The 17,180-nt window shown below is 40.3% G+C and overlaps 2 non-coding genes across 2 annotated transcripts; both read left to right on the forward strand.

Annotated features, from left to right (window-relative positions):
- The first annotated feature begins 4,002 nt into the window (after positions 1-4,002).
- LOC111530222 lies at positions 4,003-4,108 on the forward strand. The gene has a single exon (XR_002725193.1). It is a non-coding gene; the product is annotated as a U6 spliceosomal RNA (small nuclear RNA).
- A 7,797-nt stretch (positions 4,109-11,905) lies between these two features.
- Positions 11,906-12,016, forward strand: LOC111530221. The gene has a single exon (XR_002727740.1). It is a non-coding gene; the product is annotated as a U6 spliceosomal RNA (small nuclear RNA).
- The last annotated feature ends 5,164 nt before the right edge of the window (positions 12,017-17,180 follow it).

Here is a 17,180-nt window from a genome sequence, read left to right on the forward strand (position 1 = left end):
TTCCAGACCCAAGAATGGTAGAGGCACCAGCAGCTTGCAGCCTCAGTGTGGCAAAGCCATAGGTACCCAGCTCCGACCCATGACAGCAGACACAGGAGGTGTACTCTGCAAAGTCACAGGGTCGGAGCTGCCCAAGGCCTCAGGAGTCCACCCCTCACAGTAAGACGTGGGACATGGAGTTAAAAGAGATTGTTCTGGAGCTTTAATATTTAATGTTTGCCCTGCTGGGTTTCAGACTTGTGTGGGGCCTATTGCTCCTTTCTTTTGGTCAATTTCTCCCTTTTAGAATGGGAATATTTACCCATTGCCTGTACCACCATTGTATCTTGGGAGTAAGTAACTTGTTTATCTTACAGGCTCATATGTGGAGAAACTCACCTCCAGATAAGACTTTGGACTTTGGACTTGAGGCTTTTGTTCGAAGTTAAGACTTTGGGGGACTATTAGGAAGGCATGATTGTATTAAATGTGAGAAGTACATGAGATTTGGGAAGTTAGGGGCAGAATGATATGGTTTGGATGTTTGTCTTCTCCAAATCTCATGTTGAAATGTGATTCCCAATGTTGGAGGTGGGACCTGGTGGGAGGTGACTAGATCATGGAAGTGGATCCCTCATTAATGGTTTAGTACCATCCATTGGTGATAAGCAAGTTCTTGCTCAGTTCATGTAAGATCTGGTTGTTTACAAGAGTCTGGGACCTCCGCCTCCTCTCTCTCTTGCTCCCGTTCTCACCGTGTGACATGCTTGCTCCCTTTTCACCTTCTGCCATGATTGCGAGCTTCCTGAGGCCCTCACCAGGAGCAGATGCTGGAGGCATGCTTGTACAGCCTGCAGAACCATGAGCCAATTAAATGTTTTATTTAAAAATCACCCCTGTTTAGTTAGTTTGCAATTTGATGAAATAAGCTTTGCAAAGTTAAGCCAGATTTTTTTTTCTACACCAGTTCCCAGAACATCATACTTGATATGAATATTCTTCCTACAGCCTGTAACTAGTGGATCTTTTATGCAGAAGACAGAAACAGGTATCTACTTTTTCTTTTTTAAAACTATTTGCAATTGCTAAAATATGATTCTACATATAACAATGACAAAAAAGGTATACAAAAGGAAAAAGAGGAAAAAGAAACCATTGTCAATTCTACTACCAAAAAGTAACTACTGTTAACACTTTAATTTATATTCTTTGAGATTTTTTTTCCTGACTCTATAGATGTGGCACATGCAAGTATGGGTTTGCCCCCTTTCTCTACTTCTTTGAATACAAATAGTTACAGCAGGTGCCACCATATTAGTACTAAGTAACAACATTACCCTCTACTATAGTTATTTGGTTAGGTCCATGGATGGACAGTGACCCAAACTGGACCATTCAGAGTTACCCTGTCTCTGAGGAGGAAGCTGCTGGAAATAATCTTTGACCATGTGAAATAAGAAACTGGGAAAACAGTCCAGAGTGAGAGAGATGCATAGAAAGAAATGGTCAAGAGAGAGCCCTGGCAGCATCCAAGTATCTGGTTCCAATTATCTGAAGGCCTAAACTTTCTTTAGTTTCCCTGGTAGAGCAGATGCTACGGTATGGTGCTTTCCAGATCCTCCCCATCAGGACCAAGGTATCCACTGCCCGAGATGCCAGGAGAGTCGGTTACCGATGGCTCAAAGCTGAGTCAGTTCCTAGGATTTGCCCTTGTACTAAGGCAGCTGTTTGGACCAAGGCTGCACACTCTTTCCAGGATTACCCTACAAGCAATTATTGGTTAATATATCAATATAAAGGTCTGAATCCCTTGCCTCAAAAGGGAACAATGCCAGAGCTCACCATGGAATTAACTGTAGCATGGGTTGCACTGGAATCTCAGTTCAACTTTGCCCTTTGCTCTGTCCTGCTTCCTTCACTCTGTTACAGGTATTGATTCAAAGAGCACTGCCTAGAAAACTTTCCATCTCCATCTGTTTCCTGGGAAGATTAACTTAAGCCAGTGGGTTTGGTAGAGCAGTCTAAATGTCCCACATAATGCATTCTTGCTTTCTTCCCCTGTAATGTGGCATATAATGTATCATAATAAATCACTCTGGCCTGGTGTGGTGGCTCACACCTGTGATCCCAGCACATTGGGAGGCTGAGACAGGTGGATCACCTGAGGTCAGGAGTTAGAGACCAGCCTGACCAACATGGAGAAATCCCGTCTGTACTAAAAATACAAAACTAGCCAGGTGTGGTGGTGCATGCATGTAATCCCAGGTACTCGGGAGGCTGAGGCAAGAGAATAGCTTGAACCCGGGAGGTGGAGGTTGCGGTGAGTCGAGATCACTCCATTGCACTCCAGCCTGGGCAACAAGAGCTAAATTCCATCTCAATAAAGAAATAAACAAACAAATAAATAAATAAACAAACAAACCACCCACCATGAGTACTTAAGTTAGCACAAGTGGCTTCCTGTTATTTGCAACCAAAGGGCTCTAACTAACATATTATTTGGTTATGATAAATTTCTCAAAGTAACTGATGTTACACAAGAGCAATACATTTTTAAGATTTTAATCCCCATTGCCACATTATCCTTCAGAAATACTGCACTAGCTTACATTCTCATTAATAGTATGCCAAAGTAACCATTTCCTAGACTCTGTCCAACTCTGATATTATCCTTTTTTACTTTTTCATTCAATAAATCTCTATTGAGTGTCTACTATGTGCCTGGCTATGTACTAGGGGCTGGGGATAAATCCTTGCCACAGTGGAGCTTCCATTCTAGGTGTGAAGAGATAGACAATAAACAAGATAAGTAAGTGGTATTGTACACTAGAAGGTGGCAAATGTCATGGAGACACATGACACAGGAGAGGACAGGCAGTGCAGGAGGTAAGGGGTGTCCATGTTATGTGCAGGGGTCAGGGATGCCCTCTCTGAGAAGATGGCTTTTCGGCCAAGATTGGAAGAAGGTAAAGGAAAAAGTCGTAGGCATACTGGTAGCGGCAGAGGGGGTTGGGTGGGAAGAGCATCTGGGGCAGAGAAAACAGCCAGGACCAAGTTTTGGAGACTAGAGTATGCCTATTATGTTCAAGCAATAGCAACAAGGCAGTATGAAAAGGCAGGGGCAAATGGAGCAAGTGGAAGACTAGGAGATGAGGTTAGTGAGGTAATGAGGGCTGCCACGTCGTCTTGAGGAAGGTGGCTTTCTCTTGGTGAGATGGAGAACCACTGGAGGGATTTTAGTAGCAGAGTATGTGGTTCCCATTTATGATTTGAAGGGCACACCCTGGCATTAAGAAAAGACTACAGAACAGACGCAATGGTTCACACCTGTAATCCTAGCATTTTGGGAGGCCGAGATGGGTGGATCACTTGAGGTCAGGAGTTCGAGATCAGCCTGGCCAACATGGCGAAAACCTGTCTCTACTAAAAATACAAAAATTAACCAGGCATGGTGGTGCATGCCTGTAGTCCCAGCTACTCTGGAGGCTGCATCATGAGAATCGCTTGAACCTGAGAAGCGGAGGTTACAATGACCGAGTTGGCACCACTGCACTCTAGCCTGGGCAACAGAGTGAGACTCTGTCTCAAAAAAAAAAAAAAAAAAAAGAAAGAAAGAAAAAAAAAGAAAAGAAAAAGAAAAAAAGAAAAGAAAAGACTACAGCCATGCATCACTTAATTGATGGGGTACTATTCTGAGAAATGCACTGTTAGGTGATTTTGTCATTATGTGACCACCATAGAGTGAACTTAGACAAACTTAGATGGTGTGACCTACTACACACCTAGACTCTATGATATGGTCTATTGCTCCTAGGCTACAAACCTGTACAGCATGCTGTTGGACTGAATACTGTAGGCAATTGTAACACAATGGTATTTGTGTATTTAAACACAGAAAAGCCACAGTAAAAATACAGTATTATAATCTTACAAGACCACTGTAGTGTATGTGGCCTGTCACTGATTGACACATTGTTATGCGGAGCATGACTGTATAACAAAAAGTAAAATTGGAAGTAGGATGTGCTGGCTCTGCCAGTGCATACACTAAAATTGGAACTATATAGAGAAAATTAGCATGATCCTGTGCAAGAATGACATGCAAGTTCCTGAAGTATTTAATATTTTAAAAATACATTTTTAAAAATATTCGAAGTAGGAGAGCAGGTAGAAGACTTTGCTTATCTGCTTGACCAAAACTAATATTTCTTTGTTGTTTATTTTGCATCCAAACATTTTATATATAAATTGGTTGTTTGTATTTCTTCTATTGGGAATGGCCTATTTAAGACATTGGATGATTTTTCTGTTAGAATATTTACCTTTTTGTATGAATTTTCAATGATATTTAAAATGTTGCTGTTTTTCATATATGTGTAGTTCTCTGTCCCCAGTTGTTCTTTCAGTTTAGTGCTGTTTATGATTTTTTTAGATAAAGACATTTTTAATTTTTATGAGAACAGATTTTTAAAAAAACATTTTCTTTACAGGTTCTATGTTTAATATCATACTTGGTTTTTTGCCAAGATTATTGCTTCAGTCTAGGCTTTTTTGTTTGCAAGCAATAGAAGCAGGCTTACTTAAAGGGAAATTCATTATAATACAGGGGATTTGAACTGGAACCCAGATGTAGAAGATTTAGCCAGGCTTCATGAGATATTGGGAATCAGGAATTGAAACCTTGTCCAGAACCAAAACATTCTTATCCTTTTCTCTAAGCTTGCCTTCTCTCTCCTCTCTGCTTCTCTCTAAGCAACTGCTTCATTCTCCTTTCCTCCTCTTTGATAAGTTGTTTATCTATACACATCACTGATGTGGCCGCCTCAGTTCCAAAACCACTGACAAGTGGACTGGTATCTCTGTGCCCCAATTTTAATTTGTGGGAAACAGAAGCTGATTTACACAGTTCATCTAGTAGATTGACTGGTCCAGGGATCAAGTTCCCATCTCCGCCCTCTCCCAACAAATGAGCTGTGGCCGGGGAGTATGGAAGTCACAAGATACGAGGGGCTTATCTTGAGGGGGGCATGTACAGAAAGAGCTGTTCTCACAGGGAATATGGGATATGTGTTGAGTCTTTGCCATAAAAGAATATAATCCACATTCGTATATATCTTAGTCTAGTACTCTTATAGTTTTTAAACTTTCCATATATCTAAAATAAATTTTTCTATTAAGTATGCTTTAGAACTCTCACATTGTTTTATTTTGTATTTTATTGCAAAAGGTTAGCCAGTTGTCCCAAAATGTGATTGAAAAATAAATTGAACATGTGCCCAAATTGCTATTGAAATGAACTAGATGTCTTAATTTTTAGACTATTTAAAATACTTTTGACAACTACTGCTATTTAAATAATGTTTACCTGATTGTTGGAAGTTTCTCATGGTTATATGTTTGTTGTTTTCCCTTACCAGTTAAAAAACAGACCAAAGGCTAGGATCACACCAACAAGATTACTCTACCTAATGGCTCATCAACACAAAAAGAATATGGGAGCCTCCCCGAGGCCACCATGTTTACAAAATCCTTCTCCAGAACTTCGTGAAGAAACAACTGTTGATCAAAGGGTACAAACTTTCAGTTATAATATGAAGTAGTTTTGGGTATCTAAGGTACAGCATGGGTGGTGGTGGATATGTTAATTAATTTGATTGTGGCAATCCTTACACCATGCATAGGTATAGCAAATCATCACATTGTACACCTTGAATATATACAATCTTTGTCAATTAAATATTTTTAAAAATCACCCAGAAAGTTTTAAAAGTAAAGATTTCCCATGTTGAAAAGTAAAGAAATTAAAGACAGAAAGAAAGAAAAGAAAAGGAAAATCCAGCTGAATTCAGAAAGGTACCATCAGGCAAGTGACAATCATGTCTTTCCCATCCTTTATTTACTTGTGAAAAAGCAAGGTCACGGGCCGGGCGCGGGGGCTCACGCCTCTAATCCCAGCACTTTGGGAGGCCGAGACGGGCGGATCACGAGGTCAGGAGATGGAGACTATCCTGGCTAACACGGTGAAACCCCGTCTCTACTAAAAATACAAAAAAATTAGCCCGGCATGGTGGCGGGCGCCTGTAGTCCCAGCTACTCGGGAGGCTGAGGCAGGAGAATGGCGTGAACTCCGGAGGCGGAGCTTGCAGTGAGCCGAGATCGCGCCACCGCACTCCAGCCCGGGCAACAGAGCCAGACTCTGTCTCATAAAAAAAAAAAAAAAAAAAAGCAAGGTCTCTACACCAAAGAAATCAGAGATTGTAGAAGCAGAAATCATTCAAACAAATTTTAAGGTCTGACAAGATTGTTATTATTTATTTCTAGGGGGTGTGTCATTGCCCAGCAAGATCCTTTTAAAATTCATTATATCATAAATTAAAAAAAAAAAAAAAAAACCTAGTCAAATAACTGTAGCCTAAATGTCACAGTAGAAGTAGACGATTTCTAATGTTTCCTAATGATTTTTAATGTTCCTACAAATGTAAAAATCCTTTACAAACATAAAAGTTCTAGTGAATTTACTGATTTACCAGTTTCCCACGTAAACATGCATTGGGCTGTATGAAACCATTAATCAAATATTGTATTCCCCAAAGGCATTTAAAATCCACCAAAGTCAACACCTTCAAAGACTAATTTACCAAAGGCTCATTAAGAAATTAGCACACGTTTAATAATTATTTCAATAGAAAAGCAAACTATTTCTGTATAATGTAAATCACAAAGTGGACACTGCACATGAGCACACTATAATATGATTTCCAAGAAAGTATTATCTTAAGACTGGGTGGTGACTGAAAGAGGAGAGGGATGGTCATCTCTTTTCCAGTTCTGTAATGGAGACTAGAAAACATTTTAAACAGCTTATTAAAAACCATTTTAGCAGTTTTTTTGAGATATAATTGACACCTGGTTGACTATGCATATTTTAAGTGTAGAATTTGATACATTTAGACATATGTGTATACCTGTGAAACCATCACCATAATCAAGATAATAAACATATTCATCACCCCAAAAAGGTTTCTTTTCTTTTTTTTTTTTTTTTTTTTTTTTTTGGAGATGGAGTCTCGCTCTGTTGCCCAGGCTGGAGTGCAGTGGCATGATCTCAGCTCACTGCAACTTCTGCCTCCTGGGTTCCAGTGATTCTCATGCCTCAACCTCCCAAATAGCTTGGACTACAGGCACATGCCAGCATGCTTGGCTAATTTTTATACTTTTAGTAGAGATGGGGTTTCACCATGTTGGCCAGGCTGGTCTTGAACTCCTGACCTCAAGTGATCCACCTGCTTGGCCTCCCAAAATGCTGGGATTACAGGCGTGAGCCACCACGCCCAGCCCCAGAAAGTATTCTTTGTGTCCATTTGTAATTTTTTCCTCCAGCACTCCCCACCCCCAGAAAAGCACTGATCTCCTTTCTGTCACTATAGATTAGTCTGCATTTTTTGGAATTTGATATACATGAAATCATACAGTATGCAATCTTTTTGGTCTAGCTTCTTTCATTCAGCATAATTATTTTGACATTCATCCACTTCATTGTGTACATCAGTACTTCATACTTTTTTATTGCTGAGTAGTAATTTATTGCATAGATATAGTAGTTTATCCATTCACTTTCTGTTGGGTATTTGGATTGTTTCCAATTTGGGGATATCATGAGCAAAGTACTATGAACATTCATATTCAAGTCTTACTATGCACATATGTTTCCATTTCTCTTACATAAATACCTAGTAGTTGAATGGTTGGGTCAGATAATAAATGCATGTCTAACTTCTTAAGAAACAACTAAACTGTTTTGCAAAAAGGTTGTGCTATTTTACATTTCTACCAATGGCATATGAGAGTTCCTGTTCCTCCACATGCTCATCAACACTTGGTATGGTCAGTCGTTTTAATTTTAGCCATTCTACTAGTGTGCAGAGGTGCCTCATTAATCTTGAGTGAAAGAACACAAGGAGAGAAAAAAAAATTATTAGTGTTGATTCAGTCTAGCAAAGATGCCTTGAGTGAATCTCATGCTCCTTGGATACCTAAAGCTGCCCAGGTTCTTGCTCCTGGTGAGGCTGGCTCTTTAGCTGATTTTATGATTTTATGAAAATCAGGCTTTTCCTCATCTTGTACTGGTAACAAATTTCACCCATCTGCCTTACCACAGCATCGTTGTCTCTAGATTCCATTGCCTCTAAACCAAATTCTATTCCTCTAATGATTTGGACATATGAGCCAATAACCCCACTTTTTGGCTTACTCTAGTTTGAGTCATGTTTCTCTCAGTTACAACTGAAATCACCCTGTGCCCAATCTTCCCCACATCTGTTCTGTGTGTCATGTACCCAGTGCCAAGCATAAGGTCTGGGAATCAGCAAGTACTGAATAAATAAACTAGTATCCTCTTAAAAATAAAAGACATTTTAGGCTGGGCATAATGGTTCATACCTTTAATCCCAGCACTTTGGGATGCTGAGGCAGGTGGATCACTTGAGCCCAGGAGTTTGAGACCAGCTTGGGTAACATAGTGAAACCCCATCTCTACAAAAACTTTAAAAATTTGCTGGGGGCATGGTGGCATGCATCTGTGGTCCCAGCTACTCGGGAGGCTGAGGTGGGAGGATTGCTTGAGCATAGGAGGTTGAGACTGCAGTGAGCAGAGATCATGCCACTGCACTGTAGCCTGGGCTACAGAGTGAGGCCCTGTCTCAAATAAATAAATAAATAAAATAAAAGACACTTAATCGAATCTATAGATGACAAAAAACTAGAAGGGTTGCTTTGAGAGGCATAGTGCTTAAGCACATGTCTTCTGGAGTCAGACTGCTGGGTTTGAATCCTAGCTCTTTCATTTGTTATATTACCTGTGTGACTTTGGGCATATATTTAACTTCTGTGTGTCTCAGCTTCTTCAAGCTTAAAATATTGTTGATAATAAGACCTGTCCCATAAAGTTGTTATGAGGATTACATGAGTTAATTTACAAAAAGCACTTAAACAATGCCTGACACATGCAAGTAATTTTTTTTTTTTTTTTTTTTTTTCATGCTTTTTTTTTTTTTTTTTTGAAATAGAGTTTCACTATTGTTGACAGGCTGGAGTGCAATGGTGCAATCTTGGCTCACTGCAACCTCTGCCTCCCGGGTTCAAGAGATTCTCCTGCCTCAGCCTCCCAAGTAGTTGGGATTACAGGCACGTGCCACCACGCCTGGCTAATTTTGTATTTTTGGTAGAGATGGGGTTTCTCCATGTTGGTCAGACTGGTCTCGAACTCCAGACCTCAGGTGATCTGCCCACCTCGACCTCCCAAAGTGCTGGGATTACAGACGTGAGCCACCGTGCCTGGCCTGTGCTCATAATTTTTGAATGATAGAGTTGAGATGGAAAAGGTATTGATACACTATCAAGGAATGATATGCTAAAACCTCAGTTACCCAGTTACTGCATGAAATGCCTAACTTCCCTGAGAAGCAGTTTTTTTTTTTTTTTTTTCAGTATTTAACCAGGCAAATATAAAAAGTCTCATATTCATTCAGGCTCAAATACCTGGAAATAAGACAGTTTAATAGAAGTTCAGGGATTAAAGACTCTAAGTCTTCCTACCCCATATCTTGCTTTGAAAAAAGAAAATATGAAAAAATTAAAAAAATTTAAAAGACCCTGAGTTAGGAAGTTGACATGAGATTAGCTGATGTCAAGTCCATTTTGAGCTGTTAAAATGGCAATGCTATTATAAAACTTGCAAAGATGAGACTCCATTGCTAGAAGTAGCGTGTCTTAATTATGGAAGATTATAATTTTTGAGTTCTCTCCTCAGCACCCACCAAAATAGAGTATGTACTCAGCACTTTGAGGGGCTGGAAAGCCCTGGAGGAGGGTGAGAAGAGAGACAACCATGTAATTTGAAGAACAGTTGAGAGCCTTTAAAAGGCTTGTTCTGAACAACACAAGATGCAAAGCAGATGAAGTAACAGTCTTCAGATACCAGAAGGACTGTCCTATAGAAGAGAGATGGGACTTCATCTGACTTGCTCCTGAAGCCCTGCGAGGAAGGGCCTGGTGCAGACTCCAGCCCAGTGGGAGGACATGCTCTTTCCCAGCGCCAGCTGCCTGGTGATGGAGGGCAGCAATCTACTGTTCCCAAGAGGAGCCGGGTAAATGTCATTTCAGGGACACATGAACAAGGAATTCTAAATGGAAGATAGGTGGATCATTCAGGCCTGCTCTGTTTCATTTCATATTCTAAAAATGCATGACTCTTTTTTGATATTTTTGTTTAGGTTTAAAGGAGGATAACCAAATACTAGAGCAGTGAATTGCAGTTTGTAAAAAGTAGAAGCAGCTGCCTGTTGGCTTTGGCCCTAAAGGTCCATGGGAATGGAAAGAGGCATGACTGCCTCCAGGACAGATTGTTCCCAACTGGTCTCACTTTCAGGATTGTGCTCACGTGGTCAAAGTTGAGTCTACATTCCGTATTGCTGATGCCTGTGGCCATAGCCATGGAAGGATGCGGAAGAAGCCGTGGTCCTGCCCCTGTGTAAGACGAAGACTTGTGAAACCACTGGGTTATCGTTTTTCATTCTGATCACTTGCCGTCAGCCTTGGAGGCATAGGAGACAGAGTAGATGGTGCAAATCCATCTGCAAGTGCATTTTCTTTCTAAAAAAGGTGTTGCCACACTATTTGCTCATAGAACAACCACTGGCTAGATGAGCCCACACTAAGTAAACACAAAGGAATTAAAACAAATCAGGGGGATCTGAATTCCTCTGTTTATTTACTCCACAGTGAAAGAGGCTTTCTTTTTCTTTAAAAAAAGAACTTTGTTCTCAAAAGCTGCCCCACCTCTAATGCTACCTTTTTAAAAAGAAAAAATATACATATAAGAAGATAGTATATTAAAAGGCTATTGTTTAAAAAAAATCTATTTCTTCTATATTGTAGATTTAAATAGCAGTGAAAAACAGCCCACGGATACTTTGATATACATGTGTGCTTGTAGGGAAAAAAAAAAAGTAAGTATCAGGCTGTGCGCAGTGGCTTATGCCCATAATCCCAGTATTTTGAGAGGCCGAGGTGCAAAGATCACCTGAGGTCAGGAGTTCGAGACCAGCCTGGCCAACATGGTGAAACCCTGTCTCTAAAAATACAAAACTTAGCCGGGTGTGGTGGCAGGCACCTATAATCTCAGCTACTCAAAGGCTGAGACAGGAGAATTGCTTGAACCTGGGAGAAGGAGGTTGCAGTGAACTGAGATCATGCCATTGCACTCCAGCCTGGGTGATAGAGTGAGACTCCGTCTCAAAAAAAAAAAAAAAAAAGAGTAAATATCTTGCAATATGAAAAATCTTAATTAAATACAGCTTGTTTAACTAAATAGAGGCAGCAAGAGTGGTGAGTCACCCTGGATTTTTTTTTTTTGTTGTTTTGGGTTTTGCTTTTTTTTTTTCTGATTATAAGAGCAATATATGATCATGATAGGAAAATCTGGAAAAGTATGAAGTTTTCTATGTTCACAGAATGAATATAAAGCAAAAAAGTACATATTTTAGGTGGTTAGTTTTACATTTGTTAAATGTATTACTTTTTAAAAATGCTTTAAATGCCCTAACAATAAGTGCTGGCTGGTTAATCTCCCTCTGAGGATCTCAGAGCAATTTGCCAATACCCCTGCTCTGACTGTAAAAAGGGTATGATGAGTCTTCCAGTCTTTAAAAGCATATTGATCCTTTCAAGCTCTTCACGTACTCAGCACTGATTAATTCATTGGAAAGTAGTCTCAAAAGGGCATTGTTCTGATGCAATCTATGCTTATAACTCTGTTGACTCCTTTGCTGGCAACCAAGACACACTCAGAAAATTCTGGGTCAGAAAATAGAAGGCTAGCCTTTAAAGACCCTCAGTTAAGTATATGGCCAATTCAGTTTTACTAAAATTGTCTTCTCTTGGACAGCACATATACTAAAAAATTGGAACAATACAAAGAAGATTAGCGTGACCCCTATGGAAGGATGACACACAAATTCATGACACATTGTATATTTTAAAAAGAAAAATGAATAAATAAAACTATTTTGCTAATGGGGTTTCCTTCTTTGTAGGACTATGAATTGGAGACAGTTCAGAGCTTACTAGCAGTCCTGAGCCCTGGGATTCCCTAAGTGTGGTCCCTGAACAAGCAGCATAAATATTACCTGGGAATAGCAATCTGTGTTTTAAGAAGCCCTCTAGGTGATCCAGAAGCATACGAAAGTTTCAGAATCACTGTCTTAGGTGTTTTCCCCCTAATGTAGAAATTAGCTCTAATTGACTCACACTCTCAAACTTCATTTACATGTATACATGGATTTGGGTGATGGTTATATGGGGACACATGTCCATAAAAATTCTCTGAGCTTTACACTTAAGATACATACACTTTACTGAATTTAATTAAACCTATTTTAAAAAGAAAAAACACTGCTAAATTACATTTCTAAGAAAGTTGGCTGGGTTCAGCTTGTCTCTTGAATAAAGGTGGTGAGATCCAGGGGCCTTGCCCACAGCATCACTGACATGATAAAGAGATTCCATGATACTGACAGCCAAGGACATCTGTGTGTAGCAACCCCAAAGACATTTATTGACATTGTTTAGCGGTAAGTCAGTCTCCAAGCAATAACCTCAACTTGTTTGACATCATCCTGGGTACATCTCTAAGTTGTGGGGCACAGCCACAGGAAACCCTAACATGAAACCAAAAGGGGCAGGTGGAAAAAAGTGCTGGACCTTTAAATTAGAGAAGGAAAGTATGAGAAACCTAGGAAGCAGTGATTAAATGCAGCCAATCAGGTGGTATGTACAAGTGTTGGGCAAGAGAGAAGCCGTGGTCAAAGGCCATGAGAGACACAGCAATGAGAGCAGAGCTGCCTAGGCAGCCTCTCTGCTGACCCGTAGAAGAGGATTGTGGGAAAGAGGGAAGAAAGATGACGCATGAGCCAAGAAGGGCTTCACAGGGCCACAGCTCTAGCAGGTGTCTGTCTGCTGTCTTGGCCCTAAGGATGAGGTGGAGACCCCTAAGAGCCCTGGTGTCAATTGGGCATCCAGTCTCAGAATCACAGAAATTCTCTACCTCAGTGCAGAAGTGTTTTGTGTGTCCCTAAATGAAAAGCACTCCCGGAGCTGGTAGGTCCCCATCCCGACCATGAAGAACTGTCTTCTTGATTAATCACCCCCTCTTTCACTGTCATGCAGGGAACTCACATTAGACTTTGTATCTGGGCCCATTTTTGCTCATTGCCACACTGCTGGGAAATGTGAACCATCCACAGTGAATGCTCAGGGAAAGAAAAGTTGAAGAAAAACTGCACCAGCAGGTGGACCCAGAGTCCCAACTATACTGTGCCCATGTGCCCAGCTGCCTGGCTGCTGCTCCCAGCCAGCTCCTGAGTCCTCCGAGTTGCTTCTGCTTTTCCTAGGCTCCTTATGTGAAATGTGACTTTTTTCATGGAAGTATCCCCCACAAGGTATTTCCCAGTCCCGCCCTGCTCAGCTGAAATGTAATCAAATTCGAAATTGTTCCTACCTAAATCAGTGAAGTGTCCCTAAATTTCCTAGGTCATTTAAACCTGAAAAGCAGTTCTAGGCATTTTGGGTTTTAGCTCATACTCAGTTTTGTTTCTGATGCTTCAATTTCATGTTTCACTATGGTGGATGTTTGTTAGTTCCCTTGGCTACTGAGCATTCAAACTTCATTTCTCTGTTGGGTGAGTCTTCTATTGCATAAATCTTGGTGGGAAAATGTCTCCCTCTCACTGCAGAATTTCAAGGGGAGGGTACCCATTGCTCCATCCCTGAGGAGTTAGCATGAGGAGCTTGGGGGCTGAGCTCAGCCAACCAGATGCCACCACTTGCAGCTTTAACTCTTGAGCAATAATGCAAAGATTGAGGCATCATTAAGAAATTATTCACTGGCCCGGCACGGTGTGTCATGCCTGTAATCCCAGCACTTTAGGAGGCTGAGGTGGGTGGATCACAAGGTCAGGAGTTCAAAACCAGACTGGCCAAGATGGTGAAACCCTGTCTCTATTAAAAATGCAAAAATTGGCCGGGCGCGGTGGTGGGCACCTGTAATCCCAGCTATTTGGGAGGCTGAGGCAGAGAATTGCTTGAACCCAGGAGGCGGAGGTTGTGGTGAGCCAAGACCGCACCACTGCACTCCAGCCTGGCTGACAGAGCAAGACTCTGTCTCAAAGGAAAAAAAGAAAAGAAAAGAAACTACTCACAGGGCTAACAGCGCAGAGTCTAGTGTGTAGGGTCAGTGTCCACGGGCAGGTGAATTAGGGGCAGCTTCCTAGCTGCAAACTCTTTGGATGACAGCTCCTGAAACTTCCTAAAAATTCTTGCATGGCATTTCTTCTTAGTTCTTTGTCCCAAATTCTAGCTTTTCTTCTCAATTGCAGGCTAAATCAGACTCTAAGCCCATGTTTCTCTGTTTTTAGTCTCTGTCTGAGATACACAAAACCAGGCATGGCAGCTATATCAGAAGCACTTGAATTAGATGTCAAAAAGTATCCTTTTCTTTTCAGTAGTGCTTTTACTGTCAATCATTAGAATAGTTCAGATTAGTTTGTGTTTTAGTGTTAAGTCATTCATTTATTATTTTTAAAATTTATCCTTTAATTTTAGATTCAGGGGTACATGCGCAGATTTGATACAAGGGTATATTGCATAATGCTGAGGTTTTGGCTTCTACTGATCCCATCACCCAGATTGTGAACATAAATACCCAATAAGAAGTTTTTGAGACCTTGTCCCCATCCATCCCTGCCTCCTCCTGGAGTCCCCAGTGTTTATTATTGCCATCTGTGTGTCCATGTATACTCAAGGTTTAGCTCTCACTTATCAGTGAGAACATGCAATATTTGGCTTTCTGTTTCTGCATTAATTCGCTTAGGGTAATAGCCTCTAGTTGCATCCAAGTGACTGCAAAAGATATAATTTTGTTCTGTTTTATGGCTGCATAGTATTCCATAATGTGTATGTACCACATTTTCTTTATGCAATCCACCATTGATAGGCACCTGGGTTGATTCCATGTCTTTGCTATGGTGAATAGTGCTGTGATGTCCTTTTGGTAGAATAATTTACTGTCCTTTGTGTATACACCCAATCATGGGATTGCTGTGTTGAATTGTAATTACATTTTCAGTTATTTGCAAAATCTCCAAACTGCTTGCAACAGTGGCTGAGCTAATTTACATTCCCACCAACAGTGTATAAGCATCCCCTTTTCTCTTTATCCTTGCCATCTGTTTTTTTGTTTTTTGTTTTTTTAACTTTTTAATAATAGCCATTCTGACCAGTGTGAGATGGTATCTCATTATGATTTTGATTTGCATTTCTCCAGTGATTAGCGATGTTGAGCATTTTTTCACATGTTTCTTGGCCCCTTGTATATCTTCTTTTGAGAAGTGTTTGTTCATGTCCCTTGCTCACTTTTTAATGCAGTTATTTGTTTTATTCTTGTTGCTTTAAGTTCCCTATAGAATCTGGATATTAGTCCTTTGTTGGATGCATAGTTTGTGAATATTTTCTCCCATTCTGTAGGTTGTCTGTTTACTCTATTGGCAGTTTCTTTTGCTGTGCGGAAGCTCTTAAATTTAATTAGGTCCCACTTGTCAATTTTTGTTTTTGTTGCAATTGCTTTTGAGGACTTAGTTACAAGTTGTTTCTCTAGGCCGGATGTCTAGGAAGGTATTTCCTAGGTTTTCTTCTAGGATTTTTATAGTTTGAGGTCTTACATTTAACTCTTTAATCCCTCTTTTTCTAAAACAAAATTATTATTTTTAATTTTTGTGGGTACATACTAGATATTAATATTTATGAGTTATATGAGGTGTTTCGATACAGGCTTGCAATATGAAATAATCACATCAAGATAAATGGGGTATCCATCACCTCAAGCATTTATTCTTTGTGTGTCAGTCTGATTATACTCTCTTAATTATATTAAAATGTACAATTAAATTATTTTTTTACTTATAGTTATCCTGTTGTGCTATCAAATACCAGGTCTTATTCATTCTTTCTAACTATTTTTTGTACCCATTAACCATCCCCACTTCCTCCTACTATCCTTTCCAACCTCTGGTAACTATCCTTCTACTCTCTACCTTCATGAATTCAATTGTTTTGACTTTTAGCTTCCATAGATAAGTGAGAACATGTGACATTTGTCTTTCTGTGCCTGGAGTTCTACCCATGTTGTTGCACATGACAGGATCTTGTTCTTTTATGTGGCTGAATAGTAGTCTGTTGTGTATGAGTACAACATTTTCTTTATCCATTTATCTGCTGATATACACTTAGGTGGCTTTCAAATCTTGGCTATTGTGAATAGTGCTGCAATAAATATGGGACTGCTGATATCTCTTTAACATACAGATTTCCTCTCTTTTAAGTATATACCTCGGATTGGGATTGCTGGATCATATGGTAGCTTTATTTTTAGTTTTTTGAGGAACCTCCAAACTGTTCTCCATAGTGGTTGTACTAGTTTACAACCCCCAACAGTGTACAAGAATTCCCTTTTCTCTACATCCTCACCAGCATTTATTGCAGTCTTTTGGATAAAAGCCATTTTAACTGGGGTAAAATGATATCTCTTTACAGTTTTGATTTGCATTTCTCTTATGATCAATGATGTTGAGGACATTTTCTTTTTCTTTGAGATGCAGTTTCGCTGTTGTTGCCCAGGCTGGAGTGCAATGGCATGATCTCGGCCCACCCACAACCTCTGCCTCCCGGGTTCAAGTGATCTCCTGCCTCAGCCTCCCAAGTAGCTGGAATTACAGGCATGCACCACCACGCCTGGTTAATTTTGTATTTTTAGTAGAGATGGGGTTTCTTCATGTTGGTCAGGCTGGTCTCGAACTCCCAATCTCAGGTGATCTGCCTGCCTCGGTCTCCCAAAGTGCTGGGATTACAGGCTTGAGCCACCACACCCGGCTGAGGACATTTTCATATATGTGTTTGTCATTTGTATGTTTTCTTTTGAGAAATGTCTATTCAACTCTTTGGTCCATTTTTAAAATTAGTTTGTTAGGCCGGGAGTGATGGCTTACACCTGTAATCCCAGCACTTTGGGAGGCCAAGGCGGGCAGATCACCTGAGGTCAGGCATTGAGACCAGCCTGGCCAACATGGTGAAACCCTGTCTCTACTAAAAAT

The sequence above is a fragment of the Piliocolobus tephrosceles genome, chromosome 11, assembly GCF_002776525.5.
Source record: "Piliocolobus tephrosceles isolate RC106 chromosome 11, ASM277652v3, whole genome shotgun sequence".
In the NCBI taxonomy this organism is placed as follows: Eukaryota; Metazoa; Chordata; class Mammalia; order Primates; family Cercopithecidae; genus Piliocolobus; species Piliocolobus tephrosceles.